Source organism: Falco cherrug, chromosome 4 (assembly GCF_023634085.1).
Source record: "Falco cherrug isolate bFalChe1 chromosome 4, bFalChe1.pri, whole genome shotgun sequence".
NCBI lineage: Eukaryota > Metazoa > Chordata > Aves > Falconiformes > Falconidae > Falco > Falco cherrug.
The window spans coordinates 37,698,518-37,711,658 of NC_073700.1; the positions used below are offsets into that span (position 1 = coordinate 37,698,518).

Genomic DNA, 13,141 nt, shown 5'->3' on the forward strand with positions numbered 1-13,141 from the left:
AAGCATTGGGTAGGAAGGTTTCTTCAAAGTAAGGGTTAACTTCAAAACCCATTTCCATTGACAACTGAAGAGCAGGAAGGTCCTTTTCTGAATAAGTATGAAAATGGCAACAAAGGCACTGCTGAAGAGTCTGAATGTACATACATGTTAAAAAAAACCCAAACAAACAACCCACAACCAAATCTCTAAAACCCTAGTACTCCATTAAGTCAATTAACATTGCTTCAATGAAGTGGAACTAGACGCTTGTATCCTCCGGTTTACTCGCCAATTGTGGCTGACTTTTGAGTGCAGTGTTAACAAAAGCATGTGTGGGCTGGCATGGTTTGTCTCATTAGCAACATCGTGGTAATGCCACAGAAAGAAAGACAAGGGGAAGAAACAACAACAAGACAAGCCACAGCATCTAATCTTGGGAAGCTTTACCAGCAGATCTGATTTCCAGATCTTTTCCTCCCCGTATTTATAATCCTTGTAGCAGAGTTCTGTCATCTTACTCAGCCCACAGCCTGCCCCAACTACAAAACACACCAGGCTGAAAAATCACCTCGACAGACTGCCTGCTGAGACCAGTTGCATTATAAAAACAGGAAGCTTTTACTTGCCTGCTACCAATATGCTATAGATTTAATGGGAAGTAGCATAAGCAGGGATGCTTTGCAGGAAGAACACACACGGGACTCTTGCCAGCAAAAATGCATCTTGAGTAACACATGTGCTTTTAGTTTCCTCTTTTTTTCAGAAAGGTTTAACTACACTCTGGGTTACCCAGCAGCAATAAAACATTTTTCTTCCCCCTTTCTCACTTACAGCAGAGTGTTGATTGGTAAACAGCAGATCTTCCTGTCTGAGGCTGTGCCAGCCTGTGCAGAACAGAACTGTTGTTATTGCACATTCACAGCTAGAGATAAACATGAATAAGAGCCACAAGTAAGAGCCAGGCACTGGCTTTTCAATATATTGCTTTATCAGATTCACCTTGATTCAACTGTTTCTGACAACATCTCTCCCTCCTGAAGGGGCAAGACGGCACAAGTAGCAAGGACAAACATTAAAAAAAGAAGACAGAAGTGACAGTAGCGCAAAAAGTGCTCTTCTGTACTAACATTCACCAACTGTGCAGCTCTGAACTCCACCTGCACTTAGAATGCTCAAAAGCACAACGTGGAAATAAATGTGCTCAGCAAAACCAACCTCTCAAAAAGAAGCAATGGAAAAACAAAGTAGCTTTCAACACATTTCTCAGGACAAATCTGCATCAAGAGCCATGAATGCTGCAGGACATAAAGGTTACAGCAAACCAGGGAAGGAAAAAAATTTGCAAGTCATCTCTCATCTGCAAGATGACACTCTGCAATGGCACAAGTACCAGCCCAGGAAAACTGGATACTGGAAGTCAGAGGAGGGTTTCTAACCTTTCAAAGAGCAGAATCTCTGGACCAGCTGCTCCAGAAGCACTGGGGAAAAAAGCACAGAGTGAGTTCCAACAATTAGTTCCTGGACAAGTTCATAACCTGTACAAGATGACTGTCTTCACCAGTATGGAACTGGAGTCTACGACCCATGAAGTTCCTCCCAGTCACTCAGCAAGCTGAATCCATAGATGGCCATAGGTGCCCAGCCACAGGACAAACATGAGGTCACACTCAAAAGGACATCAGGGATTGTATCTTCAGATCATGCTAAGCTGACAGATAAGCAGGTGAAGAGCTGGCCACTGCAGAAGGGAGGGGAAGAGAGTTGCACAAGAAGTGGAGTCTCACAGCCAGTGAAAACCCAGGGCAGGGACTTGGAAAGCACAGTCCCAGAGACAGGAGGTAGAGGAGATGTCCCCTGAGCACACTGTCCCCAGACACTCCATCCACAGTTTTAATTCTAACACAGATTAGACAGACAGCAAATATGTAATTTGTCCAGTCCACATCCAGCTGCATCCCTTGCTACAGACAGCTCCCAGTCTTCACTGCACTGCACTGTCTGGAGCCGCCCAGGCTCTTCACTCAAGGGCAGCGGTACCTGAGTGTCTCATTCTGCCATTTTTATGTAATTTGGCCTTTCCTGGCTTTAATCAAGCACCACGTCCCAGTTTTCAACCAGCTGGCCTAGATTTAAACCACCACATCTCTGGCTGCGCCTCAGGCAAACACAGAGGTAGGATAAGCCTGACAGACAACAGTGGCATTTGGTATTTCCATCACAAACAACCAGGGGATAAAAATCACTGCACAAGAACTGCACAAGAGGCTGCCGCCTTCCCTGTGAGTACAGGGAACCAGGAGAGCACAGGGGAGGTGGGACAGCGAGAGTGAAACCCAGAGAGAGCAAGAAAATAGCTCCTCTTCTGACACAGCTCAGTGTGATAACCTAATGGAGAAGCATCACATTACTGCTTACCCCTCTCCACCTCCAGATTACACCTGCACTTTGTCCTGGGCCATCCTCAGAAACACACAAATCTTTCTGCACACCAATGTCATAGCCATGCCATTATTTCTGTTAGGAGATGATACTGTAACTGAAATTATATGACTGGAATAAATCTATATCACTTCAGTTGTACCAGGTGTTAACAGTGCCTGACACCACTACACTGCTCCCCTTTCCTCACCAGAGTAGCTATACTGGCTTACTGTCTCCGTCACAAATAGCTCCTCTTCAGCTACACCAATACAGCTGAAACTGTAGGATGTATATTCTGTTACACAACGCCTTAAGCAATATTTGCCCATGAGAGCAGTTATTTGAACAAATATAATGATCACATAAGGAAAATGCTGTACTCTCAGATGAGAGGGCTGAAACATAATGCAGATGCTCTGAGTAAGAAGCTGCCTTTGCTACAGCAAAGCCAGCCCTACCAGGCCATCCAGCATACCTCCCAGCACAGTGACGGAGCTGGCCTCTTAACCAAGACCAGCTGGCTGCCTTTGAACCCATGCTAACCCAAACAGGCAGATGGAGAAGAGATCATGTTACAAGAGTCACTATCAAATGCCTTGCAAGACATATCCAGCTGCCTTAGTCTCATGTGGTGCTACAGACCCCCAACCTTCCCTCCACCAAGCTCTGCTTGCTAAAGCACCTTGCATGGCAAGGCCAGGCAATGGGAACGAGGGCTCTGCACACCTGCAGTAGCATTCACAAGACACTCCAAGGTTGCATCAAAACTGATCCAAGAGCAGGACATCCCCCCTCCAGTTAAGAACTAGCCATGTCACAGATCTCGGCCAACACCGGCCTGGTGACAGTCACCACTCAAAGACCAGAGTGCTCATGCACTTCATTGTTTCTCAAACCGTAGGAGATTCCTGCAGACCTTCTGCTGAGGCCGGACACTAAAGTCACATGCAGACTCCAGCTAGCCCATAAGCATCCAGGCAGACCAGACTGGCCAACACACAGCACACTGGTGTCCATTCGATTGATCCAAAGCCTTGGTCTGGATGAGGCCACATCAGCCTGGCTCATCTGAACGCAAAGGCAACACCATCGGACGCTCTCCTGCAGCAGACACTGCAAGTGTATCCTGAAGGTACAAGCTCAGACTGGCTTCCCACCACCCTGTCCTGTCTGCAGAGCAGGCTCTGAACCAGCAGGCTGAAAGCAGCCCAACCATGTAAAGTACAACACAGTCATCTCTCTGTCCCAGTCCTGGGCTGGGAACTGCCAGGGCACTGCACTTACTGCAGGCAAAGCAATGCAGAGTTTCTTAAATTAATTTAATTCCCTGCCTTTGTACTGCCTCAAACACACCCTGCGACAGTCACGCAGTTTCTATGGCTTAAGATTGCAAGGTCCTAGAAGACTCCACAATTTCTCTTCCACTCTTACGGCCTCTCCTTTCCCACGAGAAAACCTGGGGACGCCAGTATCCCCAGCCATAAGAGCACCTGGCCTTCGCACAGACAGGAAGGAGAGGGGAACACTCGAAGAAGGCATCAAAGCAAGGAAGACAGACAAGAACGAGAGGAGCAGGAGACAAGAAGCGGGGTAACCGTGCTTACAAACCAGAGGAGAAAAGGTCTTTTTCCCTTGAGCCCCTCCCAGCCCAGCACAACAGAAAAGCCTCTCACCCAACACGGTTTCTGCTCTGCAGGTCCGATGCCCAGCTGGTGTGAAGTCAGCCTGGTGTCCCTGGAATCAAACGGCTGCTGTTGGCACCAGCTGAGCGGCCCAGTTGGAGGAGCATGCTAGATGGTCTCTGCACAGAGCTGCTGGTACCTCACCAAGCCTGCTAGGAGCAGCTGCTGCACCAAGCTGGCGAACAGAGAGGAAAGGCATGCACGTAAGAATAAATGGCTGCCGAGACTCCAGGCTGATCAGCATCACACCAGCACGTGTAACCAACCTCACATTTTAGGTCACTCGGTCAGCATCCACTCAAACTGTAGCTCTTGGAAGGCTATGTGCTTCCCACACCATTCGGCTGGTGACGGGCTGGAGCTGGGTCCTGCCTGGAGACTGGAACTAGTCTGCTTGTGCGTCGACTCAGATTCTTCACTCGTGGTTTCAAAACTTTTTGTGGTGACTGTATAGTTCTGTGCCCACTGCTGGCCTTACTCTCCCTGACGGTGGCTGCTGCTTAGCATTCTGGTGAGAGCTGTTGTTGTACCAGGTAACACAACACCTCAGGAGCACAGCAGGATCTTAACAATAAGGATTCTGGACAGCTCTTGACAATTAGCAGCAGGGCAGGATCTCCCAAGGGGTCTGGATGTGAACGCAGGGATGTCTGGAGGGCCACACCGCCTGAATGTTCAAACACAGAAACAGATGTTAATTACTCTGCATGGCCAGGACATCGTTAGCAGTTACATCCACTGAAAATTCAAAAGTACAAATTCCTCTGATTATGTCAAACGTGACCATCCCACCCCAGAAGGCATGATGTTTGAATACCTGCCTCAGCAAACCTCCCTCCCCCAAGACATCTCCTTTTCCCCCTTCATATTCTCTGCTCTCGAAACAAACTGTTTTAATGAATTTCATACTTTGTGAAAGTGCTGTCTCCTTTGGGATGGACTTTTATCAGCTGGAGGCAACAAGAACCCTTGTCCATAACTGTTTGGCTCACCAGCACACTCTCAGACTGGGGAAGGAGTGAAAAAGCAAACAAGGATTCAGCCAGAATAATGTGATCACTGAGCCTCTTCGGGGGCACGACAGAAGCACACAAGAGCAACAGACCCAGCTGTGCCCCCACCACCTTGCCCACTCTCCCCACAGCAGCACTGTCAGGTGCAGCATGATGTCCCTGGGGTACGTTAGCGTGAATTCACAAAGAGCTTTTCTCTTCCAGTGCTCTGCACCACTGAGGCCTCCAGGCAGCGAGGAAAAGACAACCTGTGGTGAAACACCTGGACACGCACTGCCAAAGGAATCAAACCAGCAAATGGAGAACGTTACAGAGCGGGCAAGTGACACCACTCAGGGATTACTAAAAAGTAAATAAGGAACTGATTAAGGTTTAAAAGGACCAGCCTGATCCTTTTAGGAGAAGGGTCTGTACGTCACTGGCTACATAAGGAACTCCAGGCCCACAGCATCCCCAAGGCACTCAGACAGCTGAGCCGCTCCTGCTCACTGGAAAGGCTTAAGGCTTATGAGAGCTACAGAGCGAGCAAGACAAACACCAGAGGATGGAGTACCCCACAAATGCCTACATCAGTCTGCGTGACACCATGTCATTTTTCTTGCAGGAGACGTGTTTGCATACGCATGGGCTAGGAAGAGAAACCGCTTAACACCCAGCAGCTTAAAATAAAGCCTTTTGGCTATGCTGAAATTCCAAAGACTGCCCAAGCCCTGCCCGCTGGCCTGAGTCTTGCAGGCAGGTGACAGATACGGACAAGCTGGAGAGCAAGACCTTGACCACACCAGTGCTGCAACCTCTCCAGAGAGCAGAGCTGCCATGGCAGGGAGGACACAGCCCAGCACACAAGGACGCCTGCGCCATGTTCCCACTTCCACAGACCAGCACAAATACAGGGGAGTTAACTTCTTACTTAGCCAAGCTGTCTGAGAGCTAGCTTCTCTGCAAACCTTTTTATTACAGGAGCAGAAGGACCTTTTGCTGCCAGAGGAACACAACACAAGTTGGGAAGCTGCCAGAGATACCCTCAGTCAAGCAAAATCATCTGGGCTGGGGCTGGGAACAAGACGCTGGAGGGGAAACTTTGATGCCACAGGAAGCACCAAGTTAGAAACGCAGCTGGGTGGTATCACCGGAGGGGGGTGACAGCTTTTTGTAAGGTCTCAGTCTCTATTTTACTCAAGTGAATGTGCATTGATAACACTGCAGCTTCCGTAAGGACTGCTAATCCCAGGACTGGGGTGAGACGCCAGCTTAGCCTCCCTGACACGGTGCAATCGCCACCCTCCTCTAATGCTGACGCTGTTCAGGCCCAGAGCATTTAGTTAGCGCCCTGGCTTGCTACAAAAGGGGCTGCATTGCAGGAACAGAAGAGCTATTTCTGGTTTTTAAGAACACACATTAGAGTCTACACCACTGGCAAAGTGCAGAGGCATGCATTTGTAGGGGAACAGAGATATGGTTCCAATACCATTTTTAATGTGCAAGCCTAAAGACTCAGCTTCAGTTTTTAGAAATCAGACTTGATCATCTCAAGCCGGCAAAAATAGCCCCGTGTTCCCTCAAGTTATTTTCTTTTCAACTAGGCAGGGTACAGCACAATAGGAAATATCAGCAGTTATGTACTCAACCTCCAGAAACCCAAAGGGCCAATTCTAGCAACCCACGGCAGCTTTCCAATCCTCCCTGATCTATTTGCCGGAGTTAGCCTGAAAAGCATGCTGCCCCCAAGCCATTCAGCAAACTCCACGTCCCACTAATTACATCAATATAAACGTATTATCTTGGCTGTCAAACATCGGCTGCTTGAACAGGACGTCGCTCTGCAATGTAAATGCAGGAAAACAATTGCTCTTTCTGCTGGTGACACATTTCTTTGGATCTTATTTCCTTTCCAGGCCTCCCCCTTCTCCCTCCTGCCCAGGCACCAAGGCAGCAGCCGATTTTTTCAGAGCAAGAGGAAATGGCACACAAAACCCCTCAGCATCTTTCAAGCAATGGAACACGAGCAAATTTTGGGAACATCGTTGGTATTTCCTATCAGCTAACCTGAGAGCTGCCAACGCACAGGGAAGGGAGCTGTGAAGGCAAGAGTTAAATGAGTTAAATGTTTCTTGGCTGCAGGCAACAGCCCTTCTGCCTCTCTTGCCTTCTTCAGCTGCCATTACTAAATACAAGGCAAGCATCAACACTCCAAAGAGCAATAAGAGCATGACAAAAACTTGGTAGCAGCCTGCTCCTCTCTGCCCAGCTCAGTGACAGCAGCCTGGAAAGGGCTGCATACTCAGGCAGGGTCCAACAGCAACCAGCAAGGTGGAGGCAAATGCAGGCAGGTCCAGGAGGCTCGTGAGGAGACAGCAGACAGCACTTCTCGCTCTGAGGAGTGGGATTATGATGGAAAATGAGGAGGAAGCCACTGACTCACCTGTCCCACCTGCATAAGCGGCTTTCCCAAGGCTGCACTGGATATGACCTTTCTCAGAGCCCCAGGTTCCACAAATCGGTTTCCTCCCAGCATTGCATGCTAGGAGAAAGCCATCATGACAGGACACCGGGCTCCAACACACGTTTTCCAAACCAGCCTCCTCTTTCCCTTCCCCTGGGTCTGACCGCAGGCAGCCACAGCCCTTCACTCCAGCCTCCCCGGCTTTAAAAAGACCCTCACTTGCGGAAATGCCACAGGATCCGTTTCTTTCTAGGCCCTTCTGCTCGCAGAAAGGGCCAGGACAAACCCAGACACAGGGAGGGGAAAAAAAAAGGGAAAAAAAAAAAAAAAAAAAAAGCCTGGCTTTAGACAAAGCGGGAAAGTGGGAGGAAAAAAGCATTTCTCCTACTTGCATCTCACCTGTGAGCAGATGACATCCCCACCAGCGGAGATCAGCACAGCCACGTCCGCACACACCAGCCTGGAAACTGGCTGGGTCTCTCTCTAGGTCTCACGTGCAACCACTGCAAACTTGGCAAGCTCCCACAAAACCTCCAGGACGGATGAAAGCAGCATATTTTCCACAAGATAAAGCCAATCATGCTCAGCTGGCTGAGGGAACATTAGGGCCCAGGTCATTCCCCTCCGCAAAGCCAGCGGTATTTAGAGAAAAGGTAAAGGGTGCCCAGAAGAAAGGTAAAGGTACCCTGCAGGCAGCCCCCGAGAGCGCCGGGGTAATCGGTGCATCTCATGGGGGCATCCAGGGCCCTCCACGGGGCCACCCAGCCCTTCCACTACTATGAGACAGCTCCAAGTCTGGGCAGGACACTTGACCTTTTTCATGTGCAACTTTAGCAGTTTCAGTTTGGTTTTCAGTATTTATTCTGATTCAAAAGACACCCATGCCTCAGGTTCCCTCACGACCAAGTCATCAGGCTCAAGGAAGCCGTTTTCTTTCCTGCCAAAGCAATATGGCTTAGCAAACACAGCAAGTCACATCAAACCTTCAAAGGCCTCTCCAGCCCTCCAACTCCACCCGGGGAAGGGAGCAATGTTGGGTCTTGCCTTCTGCCTTCAACTGTTAAAGCCTTGAACACAAACAGAAGCTGATGCAACTTTAAACTAGTTCATATGCCCACATACATAAAATCACAGTAATTTGAATCATGCCTCTCTGACACATGTTCTGCTACTGCAACTCGTTCCTCAGGCAGAGCTCAGTCCTGCCCTGTTCACTCACGGGCACAAGCCAGTCTGTTCAGCAGTGGGTCTCGAGAAATGGCCAGGGAAAAGCCACCAGCAAACTCGCAGGAGGCCAGTCTGCCATGGGGCCGTTCTACCACTATGGGTCTGCTCCAGTTTAGGAAAGGTGGCACCTCACACAGAGTACTGCCCCGAAGGTCAAGTCCCTACGGACAATGCACAAAGTATGGCAAGAGCTCTGTGTTGAGATCACAAGGGCTACAGTCCGGGACCTGCAGCCTATTTCCGTGAGCCAGCGGCTGGGATCTGCGCTGCCCGTCTCCACCTTGGCTCCCTCTAAACGCATCTCCTGGCTTCCATTACCTCCCAACTGACCCGCAGCTGTGCACCACTGTCCATGCACGATCGCCCCAAGCCATGTACAGTAAGCACTTCTCACATAACCTTCTGTCTGACCATGAAAAACCACCCATCCGCATCCCAGGCCCGAAGGCCTACAGAGTGCTGAGCACCAGCTGAGATTTTGATCTGAAAAAACACTTGGAGGAAACAACATGACATTTCAAACACAACGTACACATTCTTCGATCTCTCCCAACAGTTCACCAGGCGACCACTCTAAAGCATTTGTTCCTCGATGCTTGGGAGGGATGTACCCAGAAAGAAGCACAGGGAAGGGAAAGAAGAGCTGCTCAGAAAATGGAGAGGCTGGCCAGCAGACAGAGCCTTTCCATCCGTTTTAAGAGACTTCTGCATCCAGGGTCTGGAGGCTGACGTGCTTACAACTGCAGCTGAGCCGACACGAGTAAAATCCAGGAGTCTGAATGAGGCATCGCGGCCCGAACAGCCTTAGGATGCTTGAGACCCAAGCAGAAGAGCCAGCCGGCCGATTCTAAAGGCCAAACTCACAAATGCTTTGGGAACTCTGCACAAAACCCTGCTCAGCCCCCCGCAGGCGGGTTTCTAACCTGGAGGGTAGCGTGGCAGACCTGAAGGACAGGGGTCCCCGGCCATCTCGGGGGCTGCGCCGTGGTCCAGCCCAGCAGCCGACGCTCAGCAGCACCGTGCCCGTTACCGGCCGTACACGAGGCTCCCGAGAGGGGAACCGGGCGGGCTGACCCCCCGGCACCCAGCGGAGCGGGGGCGCGGCGCAGGCAGGGAAGGGGGCGCAGCGCGGGGGTGCACGAAGCCCCCCCACCCCCCCAGTCTCCCCACGACTCTCAAGTTCATCAAAACCCCGTCTGGGCGCGCAGCCGGACTGAGGTACGACGCGAGGAACCGCAACCCTCGGGCCACCCCCAACCCCCGGGCGAGGCCCCCTCAGGAGCCGCACAGCCCCCGGGGGGCTCCCGGTTGCCCCCAGCCGCGGGACCCCCTCCGCCCCGGCCTCCAGGCCCGGCTCCCAGCCCGCCGGGCTCGGGCCCACCGGCAACAGGTGGTGCGGGGCGGCCCCGGGCCCAGCCGGGGGCTCCGGCCGGGAGAGCTCCGACCCACCGGCGCTGGCGGGAGCCGCGGCCCGCGGTGCTGCGGCGGGAGGCCCCAGGCGGCCCGTGCCCGCCTCCCCCGCGCTCCCGCCGCCGCTTACCTGGGGATGGAGGCGGCCGCGCTGCTGCTCGCGTCCCCCCCGGCTCCGCACTTTCCCCCGGGCAGAGCAACTTCCACCCCCTCCCGCCCGCCCGCCGCGGCGCCCGGCCGCTCTGCCGGCGCCTTCCTCCCGCTCCGCCGCCGGCCCGGCCTGCCCCGGAGTCCCCGAGCCCGCCCTTACGCCGCCGCCGTGGCGTAGCGCCCCATCCCGGCCCCCGGGCGCTACGGCGCGGAAAGAGCGCAGGGGCCGTCGTGAATCGCGCGGGGGGACTACAAGCCCCGGGGGGCGCGGCGCGGAGGAAGCGGAAGGCGGCGGCCGAGCGGGGCGCACCGGGAGCGGTGGTTCGGGGCCGCCGGCGGCGGGCGCGGCGCGGCCTTCAGGGGCAGGACTACAACTCCCAGCGTGCCTTGCGGCCGCAGCGCACAGCGCCGCCCCAGGCCGGGAGGTCTGTGGCCCCGCGGGCCCCGGCCGCACGGCGCTCTGGGACCCCCATTGCCCGCGGGCCCGGGCAGGGCCCCGGCGTGAGGAGGCGGCGGGCCGGGCCCCGGGCGTGTCCCGGCCTTCCCGCTGCGCGGCCGGCCCAGCCGCCCGGGAGGCGAACGCTGGCTAATTACAGATCTTAATGACCTGGCGGCACATGAAGCGAAGCCGCGAGCGGCACGGAGTTGCCTCAGCCCTCCGGGCGGCGTGCAGCCCTGCTTCAGCCCCGCAGCGCAGGAGCCGTGCCGGGGCCATGCGTGGCCAGGTGGGTGCAGCTGGGGCCAGGGCTGCCACCACCCCCACACCTACACACCCCGCTGCCAGCCCCGGCCACCCCAAGCCAGCCCAGGTTGCCCCGGCCCAGCCCCAGCCCAGCCCGGCCACCCCAAGCCAGCCCCCTGCCCCGCTCGCCCGCTCCAGAAGACCCTGGGAGCCTCCCGCTGCAGGGAGAGGAGCAGGAGCACCTGCCGAGGCCGGGGTGCGGGGGTGCCCCCTCTCAGAGTCACAAGTGCCAACGGGGAGGGGGGTCCCAGACGCGAACTGGCCCAGCCGGCCTGGCACACACAGTGTGCAATAAAGGGCCGTTGTTCCAGCAAAAGCAGTGTCGTGCATGCCACCGCACTCGAAGGGGGGATTAATGGTTGCTCAGTGAAGGACAGCTGCTCAACAGGGGACACGTTATCATCCGGCTGTTGGACCCTCCCCAGCGGGGACCCGAGGTGTTCTGTGCGGGCAGCTGAGGGGAGCCGGTGGCAACGCATCGGGGAGACCTGTCAGCCTTCTGTAAGGCAACACAGAGAGCAAAACCCAAGTCGGTAGCTTCTGCTTCTGCTCACCTCTGTAAGATGTAACTGCTAGTCATATCGATGCGTTTATTTGGAGCCAGATCTTTTCTAGGGGAGGCAGTAGCAGCCCTGCCTTTGTTCTTCAGGGTGGACCCAGGGAAGTGCAGCCCCCACTGCCGTCACCCACAGGCAGGTCTCCCAGACTGGGGAAATGGCAGGACACGGTGGTGCCCGGCCTGTGCCCAAGGAAAGCACAGGGCGGGTATCCCAGCACACAGCCCTGCATGGGCCTGTGTGGTCAGCACCCCAGAATGGCCAGTGGGGTTCCCCTGCCCATCGTAGGGCAAAACCTGTTGGGATCACCTGAGGAAAAGGTGAAGTTGGGCTTAGAAAGAAACTGCTGGCTACACCATGACGGCCATTTCAAGTAAGACCTATCACCATCTACACTACTGAGTGTTAACTCTAATGAGAACTCAGCTCATGGCGACACATTTGGACGCCATTCAGTGCCTGCACATTGGCATCTGGGGCCACATGAGGTACCCTGGGGTGTCTGAGATGTCCACACAAGTCTGTCACATGAGACCTATCGGATGGATGTCTTCATCCTTGCTCTCTTCAGCTTTACAGAATAGCAGCTGGAGACAAGGAAGAATCCTCAAAGCACCTAAAATGTCTGTGCATGCTTATGTGTGGGCAATTAATTAAGCCACTTTTGTTATGCATATGGTTATTAATTGAGACACGAGAACTATAACTGCATAGTACTGAGTGAAGAAAGCAGGGGCAGAATCACTCCATACTCGGTGTGGGTTTCAACATCATACCTACCCAGCACGAAAAAAACAGCTGCTGACACCCAGCTCTTCTGGTGTGATGGGGGAGTTCCTGGCTGAAATTACATTATCTGTTTGGCTCTCTGTACTTGGAGAATAAATGTATAAAACTGACTTTGCCGAGTTACAAAGCAATTTTAGGTAGTGGATGAACATCAGCATGTTCTGTTAGGAAGTCACACGAACTGGGATTTGCATCGCCTAATTTTAGATGTATAAACCAATGCATGTAAATTGTACTGGCCATCACATCTTCATCTATGAGCAACAGAGAAAGACGGAGGGTTCCAATTATTCCAGGTAAGTTCCTATTTCTGTCATTGATTGTAAACAGAATCAAACATCAGCTGACACAGAAAAGGCATCAGTATTTTGGTGAACTGCGTTTCTGGAGGAAAGCGAATGCCTTGGTCACACTGAAAGCCTTGCTGTGGGCAAGGGGAATGTTATCCACTGCTCTGCCCTGATCAAACCTCATCATCTTATCACAGAAAGCAATCACATTTTTCAGGCACTGTAACTGCATGCTAACTGTTCCCCATCTTCTCCTCCACCTGCCATGCCTTCTGAAAGGACTCATTCAGTGTTTTTTCCTGGGGACTGAAGCAAAGCTGGGTGGCCTGCAGCTGCCCAGGTCATCCCGAGCCTTTTTTGACAATGGTGCCAAACTTGCTTTCCTCCAGTTGCAAAGGCTCTTCCCCAGCCACCACGACTTTGCAATGCTGACAGAAA

General features: G+C 53.2%; 1 protein-coding gene across 11 annotated transcripts in view; it reads right to left on the reverse strand.

Annotated features, from left to right (window-relative positions):
- Positions 1-10,669, reverse strand: part of CAPN15 (calpain 15) — a 60,807-nt gene extending 50,138 nt beyond the window's left edge. For 3 of the 11 annotated variants that reach the window (XM_055710452.1, XM_055710440.1, XM_055710442.1), the window contains exons 1-3: positions 10,486-10,667; positions 4,349-4,749; positions 4,074-4,257 (exon numbers count right to left, since the gene is read on the reverse strand). The gene's annotated coding sequence lies outside the window, so the exon portion shown is untranslated. Of the gene's footprint in view, positions 1-810; positions 864-1,415; positions 1,458-4,073; positions 4,258-4,348; positions 4,750-4,991; positions 5,070-10,305; positions 10,427-10,485 lie in introns of those variants that run through there. The other 8 variants (XM_055710444.1, XM_055710439.1, XM_055710445.1 and 5 more) reach the window with 6 other exon arrangements.
- Positions 10,670-13,141: the final 2,472 nt, after the last annotated feature.